Genomic DNA, 7,390 nt, shown 5'->3' on the forward strand with positions numbered 1-7,390 from the left:
TATAAGCTATTGTTCACCTGCTTTATTTTTAGAAACTTTAATTTTTTGCATCCTTTTTAATAATTATGTCGAGGCTATATGTTTCTTTTTTAAAAGATTTTTTTATTACTGAACTAACATATAGAGTCTTCAACAGCGTCCCGAATGGTTCCCTCAATTGCATCGGAAAAGGCAGGAATTGTTGTCATGTCACCACCAATTACTTGAAGCGTAAAATCCAGCTTTTTCTTCTACCTTAGAGAAAAGCATACAACTCCGAAGCAAGAAAACTCATCAACAAGTGGCCTGAAGATGAGCCTGAAAATACCAGTAAACCCAATGTTTTTCACCTGCACTGGTAATGCTACACCAACATAAGTCTTGATATAGAGTATTATGCTTGGATTCCCATCCAATGCATCTCTAATTCCATAGTTATACCCTCACTTCCATCTTCAATAATATAACTCCCTATGAGTGAACTTTGAAAAAAATCATACGCCTATATTGTTCCAAAATTAGCGCCGCACTTGACTTTACTAGTTTTGATGCTACCTCATCCACATATGGCCAGATCTTTTCGAGATGAGAACTAAGCCATGCCAACTTTTGGGGTCTTTGGTGATTAAATGATTGATTTATGCTTTAAAAGTTATAAGTTATAGCTATCCGACATTCTGTTACGAATTGACCTCAAATTGTTTTTTTTTAACAGATGAAGAATATGATGAAGATTAAAGAACGTGTTGTTGAAGAATTGTGGAGCCAGCTGAAAAGAAAGATTATATTTTTATTGTTAGTGTAGATCTAGAGACGTTTTAACCTTTGCAACTATTTCATTTTCTTAATTTTTAGGATTCGATAGATGTCGAACATGTTTGTTTTATGATATAATATATGTCGAACATCTATGTTATTTAGATCTTATGTTGAACATGTATGTTTTTTAGACATTGTGTTGAACACACATTTAAATGTTAGTTTTCCAGTATGTTTTCGTTCATGGAAGAACAATTATGAAATTTTATATTAATTTTTTTATGGCTTGTAAAAAAAAAATGAAATGATTTTAAAATTCGGAACTGCTCCAGGAACATAAAAACTATATATAATTATTTGAAACTAAATTTGTGAAAAAAACATTCGTTAAATTTATTAAAAGTAATGAAAGGAATTTAAACTTGGTCGGTAAAAGTAATGTAATCAATGAAGAATTTGATCACTAAAAGTACTTGTAACGACTGGAAATTGTCGTTTTACTTCAATGTGTAACGACCAAATGACCATCAACGAAGGGAATTTGTGGTTGTTGTTAGTAAATGTAGCAACCGGATTTATCGTTGTCGCTAAGTGATATCTAACGACTGGCTATGCAATCCGGTCGTTGACCTTTAACGACGGAGCTTTTAACGACTGGTGACGACCAATTTTTGTCCGCTCGTTATAGACCTTTAACGACTGGATATGGACTTTTAACGACCAAATTTCCTTTCGTTAAAAGTCATTTTTCTTGTAGTGTCTCATTTCTAGAGGTCAACTCAGACAGAGTTGGATCCTTAGGTATACCTTAGTACAACTTTTCATCCTCAAAATGATTGTCAGTCAGAGGGGACTATTCAAGTTTTAAAGAATATGTTGTGGGGATGTGTTATTGATTTTCGTGGTCTGTGAGATCAATCCTTAGGTTTGGTGGAGTTTTAATATAATAATAGCTACCATTAGAGTATTTAGATGGCCCAATTTGAGGCATTATATGGTAGGAGATTCCATTTTACGATGGGTTGGTTTGATGCATTCAAGGTTAAACAATGGAGCACTGATTTATTTAGAGAATCTATAGATAGTGTGTGTATGATCCAAGATCATCTCTGTACTACCCCGAGTAGCTAAAAGAGCTATGTTAACTGGAGGGTGTGACCTTAGAGTTCATGGTTGGTGACTAGGTTTTTCTGCGGGTGGCGTCCACGAAGGTAGTGATAAGGTTCAAGAGGAGGGGCAAGCTTAGCCCCATGTTCATCGATTCTTTTGACATTATGAAGAGGGTTAGAAAGGTACCTTATGAGAGAGCCTAGACTCCAGTCTTTCAAGTGTTCATCATGTATTCCATGTCTCTATGTTGAGACAATATGTGCCTGATTAGTCTAACGTGCTTCACTGGAGGTCTGTTCAGCTTCCTGATTCCTTAGGTTTTTAGAAGGAGCTTGTGACATTTCAAGACAGACATGTGAAGTAGTTCCAACCTAAGGAGATCCCTTCAGTGAAGGTTCAGTGGAGTCATTGTCTTATTGAGGAGGCCACTTGTGATTTCGATCTTCACTTGCGAGCCCGTTATCCTCATCTTTTTAGCCTTCATATATTCCCTTTGGTTTACTTTCACAGGTGAAACTCCTTTTAGTAGTGGACATTTTAATGACCCTTGAGGTCATTTCTTTATTATTGCATGTTTTACTATTTCGACCCTTCCACAACTTTCTTATGGATTTTGTTTGGATCCAGGATAGGTAACATGCTTCTCGATGTAACCCGTTGAGTTTAGTGTGAGTTTTTTAGTTTTTTGTGACCTTATGCTTAAAGAGTTCACTTTAATCAAAATCTGGTGTCTTTGATGTCGGATTGGAATTTCATTAGTTCCATCAGCTTCAAAAAGGTTATTTTTGTCTAGTATGATGATACACACTGGGTTGAATAAAACCTTTATCAATAAGGTCTTTCAACTGCCCTTTTAACTCTTTCAACTAAGCAGGATCCATTCTATATGGGGTAATGGAGATATGTCGAGTATCATGAAGAATATCTATGCATAAGTCTATTTCTCTCTTAGGAGGGTCTACGGGAAGATAATCTGGAAAGACCTTTGGAAACTCACTCACAACTGGAACTGAATGAATATACAATGTCGCAACACTAGAGTCATTAACTCGGACTAAGTAATAGGTGAACCCCTTAGACATTAACTTTCTGGCCTTAAGGTACGAAATAAAATTACCCTTAGGCACTGCTGAACTACTACTCTACTCTATAACTGGTTCCTTAGGAAACTTTACTTAACTACTCGAGTCCTACAATAAATTGAGGCATAACAGTCATGAACTCAGTCCATACCTAGAATAACATCAAAGTCCACCATGTCTAACTCGACTAAGTCAGCCATGGTGTCCTTGTGATTGATAGAGATGGTATAATCATGATAAACTCTATCAGCTAGAATAAACTCACTAACACATTATTCATCTTTTATGTCCGTCCTCGGACATAGATATTCTAGATACCCCCTTCTATTATGAATCGCCAAAGTCTTCCTACTTCTCCATTGTTACAATCAGATCCGAAAAATGAGAAATCAGGTGTGGAAACACTAAAGGGCTCAAGAAGTCGCTTGAGAAGGATATCAGATCTCATAGCTATATACGAAGTCACAAAATATAGACTCGCACCTGGATCAAGAACATATACATCAAAAGTAAAGACTTTGATCATACCAGTGACAACGTCTGGTGAATTCTCTTGCTCTTGGCAACTGGTGATAGCGTACAGGCGTTTACTCCTCCGCTTGTCCACGAAGTAGCTCTTCTTAGTGTAACTCTGTCTACTGGAGCCACTGAAGAAGATTAGGCTATATTTCCCCCATAACTATTACATTACCTGTTCTTAGAGCACTGTCTCAGGAAGTGATATGTCTTACCAAACTTGAAATAGCCACTGGAGCCATCACGACACACTCCTGGGTGGTTCGTACCAAACTTAACACATCTAGGACCCCAATTACCTCCTTATGCCACACTACCCTGAGACTGAGTAGGTCGAGCTCTGAAGTTCTTCAAATTTTGATAGCTGAATTCAACTTTGTTCTTTGGTGCAAGTGCATTAGCAAATGACGGAGCAGGTCTAGTTGGTCTTTGTTGAGAAGATGACCGGTTTGTAGTACCTGCCTTCTGCTGTCCACACTTTCTTAGCCTTCTTGCTGTGGAAGTTTTCCCTATCTCTCAACTTGTCTTCCTCAACCCGTTGCATATGGATTATAATCTTGGCTATGTCCATCTCCCCTATCAACATAGCTGCCTTACCCTCCTTACTCGACAAATGAGACAACCCAAACACAAACAAGCTCATCCTGCTCCTCATATCCACAACCATCTCCAGAGCATAATGGGACAGTTGAGTGAACTAGAGGCTCTACTTATGCACACTCATGGACTCCTGCTTAAGGGTAAGAAATTCTCTTTCCTTTGCCTCACTCAGCTAATGGGGAAGGAAACGCCACATGAAGGCACCTTCAAACATAACCCAGGTCACAATTGGTGCGCCTTTAGCTCTGCTCTTCTTCCATTGGTCGTACATAATCCTAGAAACACCCTTCAGCTAGTATGCATCTAACTCGACTTGGTCAACATCAACAACATGCATAACCTCAAACACCTTCTGCAGCTCCTCCATAAAATTCTCCGGATCCTCAGTAACATTTGACCTTGTGAATTCTGGAGTATTCATCTTGAAGAACTCATGGATTCTGGATGTATCAGCCATATCCTATAGAACCACTCTTTGTTGACCATCTTGGTTGGTCACCACGTGACTCAACATTCGGATAGCATCCCACAACTCAACATTAGTTACCTCTCCTTGGGGTTACACTTCTGGTGCATTGGGTACCCCTTGATCTTGGGGATCAACATTTCTCCTTGCATAACAACCTTGAACAGCTCTTCGTGGAGGCATTATCTGAAAGATACACACTAGCATGAATTAGAAAGAAACTTTTATAGAGTTGAACTCAATCGCATGAAAAGAGTATGAAATAAGTGAAAAAATTCCTAAATGTGGCAGCTTCCTGATTGCAGATGTTGCGATCTTCACACCGATAACTAGGAATCTATAGACAAGACTCCATAGATATCCTAGAACATTTTAACTCTATTCTCTGATAGCAAGTTTGTCATACCCTGAGCTTACACCCTGGACGTAGCCGGCACTCAAGAACCATTGTTAGTCCCCAAGTGAACCCTTGGCCTGGCTCAATACTCATCGAAAGACTTACTCAACAATATATGACCTCAATTTTCAAAGATTAACTCAAATGTCTCAAGATAAATAACTTAGAATATTTAAAGTATTTAACAGGCCATAAAAGGCAACTTAAGTCTTAAACATTAGCAATGGAAATGGAAAAGACTCCTAAAAACACTACTATCTATGAAGCCTCTAATAACTATGACAGACGTCGATACAAGACCCACGACATCTTAATAATACTGAAAATAAAAGTGGAACCCTCCAGAAGCAAGGAGGCTCATCGAAGCTAACTTGGGCTGCAAGGGATATCAACAGAGAGCTTGTTGACTACCCTGAATACCTTTATATGCATCATAAAAAGATGTTGGCCAAATGGAGTCAGTACATTGAATGTACGAGCATGTAAGGGGAACTCTGAAGCATAAATATAGGATTAAACTGATAGAACAAAACAACATACTCAACTCGTCTCAACTCAACTCAAGGATACTCAACTCAACTCAAGAATACTCAACTCAATATGAAAGCAACAATAAAGATGCAATTTACATAAAACATTTAAAATAGTATATATTAACTAAATGCATATAGAAGTATACAATAATAAAATCTTTACTCTTATTTGGGATATTCTCTAACTGACAACCATCACTATGAGCTACGTGATGATACAACGTCTCGCCCACTCTGCCAGAACTTTCCTATACCTTGATGGAGTGTAGGACATCCTCAACTAAGTGGATCCACTAAGCTATGCTTAAAAGGAATAAGGAATCATCTAAAAAGTATGACCCTTTACCCATGTTGGCATACATGGTTTATGAGGATTTTGAGTTGTTTGAACTCATCCCTATATCGGTGCTTATTAATTCTCCCAATAATATATATATATATACACCTCATTCTCATATGTTTTAAAGAAAATATAACTCCTCCTCAATTTGAGATAATTACTCAAAAGATTTCTGTTAAAAGATATGATGCTTAAAACTTCTCATAAACTCATTTAGAAAGCATAGTTTCTCTCATTTTAGATGTAAAGTATTACATACTTGGGAATACTTCTACCCCTCATACTCAATTTGAAAAATTAACTAAACTCTCCTCATCCTCATACTCAATTACTCAAGTCTTAAAACAGGATATAAATAATTGTACAAGCCTTCTCAAAAGGACTCAAAAGACATTCTCGAACTTTACTCCTAATCTTTACTTTAATTTGAAAAGTGAAATTAAGAGACATGATTAGAATATATGTAGAATCTCTCAATGATTTATGAAGGTTTAGATAGTTAGGATTAAGAACGGAATGAAAGATTGACTCAAAGGAACAAGTATAGACTGAACAACAGCAAGGAAGGTAGATTGATGCACCTAGCACATCGTTGGCCTGTAGTGCCAGCCCTCCATTTACTGGGGATGGTTTGTGGTGCAATGCACGCGTAGGGCACCATCCCTCCTGGTGCATCAAGGGCATGCCGCCCTAGCCCTTTTCAATGACATTATGACAAATTTTTCTTCTTGTTTTTTATTTCTAATTCACCTAGAATCAATTGATTTCTTTTAAAATCCCTTAGATTCATTAACCCAAAACAAGTAAATAAAAATATACTCAAAATCCCTCAACGAACAACCCTCATTCGCAAGATCCTCACCTCAAGAACTCCACAAAACTCCATTATCAAAGAATGAAGGGTAAAACCTCAAAGAACTCAATTTACTCAATATCATGGATGAATTCGAAATTTGAAAGTCATGATTGGTGTGAGTGTGATCAAACCCATTACTATGAAAACTTACATACCTTGAAAGAACCAAGTTCTTGCCAACAATCCCCAAAACATGATGAACGATTGAAGCTTTCTTCCTTTTTGTCCTCTTGAACTTTTCCCTAACCTTTCAAAAGTTTTAGACTTGAGTGAAAACTGATTTTAATCAGCTTTGACCCCTAATTGGGTGAAAAACGTATAGGCAAAGTGGGCTAAGGAAGACCAAAATACCCCTCCTTTAAAGGGATGATTTACATTAACTAGACAGGCTATACTCAAACATCCATATCTTCTTCATCCAAACTCGGAATTTAGCAAACTCGGTGGAGTTGGAAAAACGACTTAACGACCTTTGTTTGATACCTTATAGGCCCTCTAACTCATCCTGTTTTGAAAGGTATTGTCATTTGAAATTGACCCAAAACTCACATTATAAGAGTAACTTGTATCAATCTCATTTTAGCTCTTTCTAATTTAGTTCTTTCTAAATTTAGCTCTTTGTAGGACCAAGTTTTACATCTATTTATTAAATTATTCAAAATAATTTATCATAACCAACCCATTTGGTAGATATACCTACACGAGTAATCTTGAGGAGAGTTGCAGTGTAGATCACATAAAACTTAGTTAGA

This window comes from Solanum verrucosum, unplaced genomic scaffold, assembly GCF_900185275.1.
Source record: "Solanum verrucosum unplaced genomic scaffold, falcon-dt-bn FXZP01000383.1, whole genome shotgun sequence".
Lineage (NCBI taxonomy): Eukaryota > Viridiplantae > Streptophyta > Magnoliopsida > Solanales > Solanaceae > Solanum > Solanum verrucosum.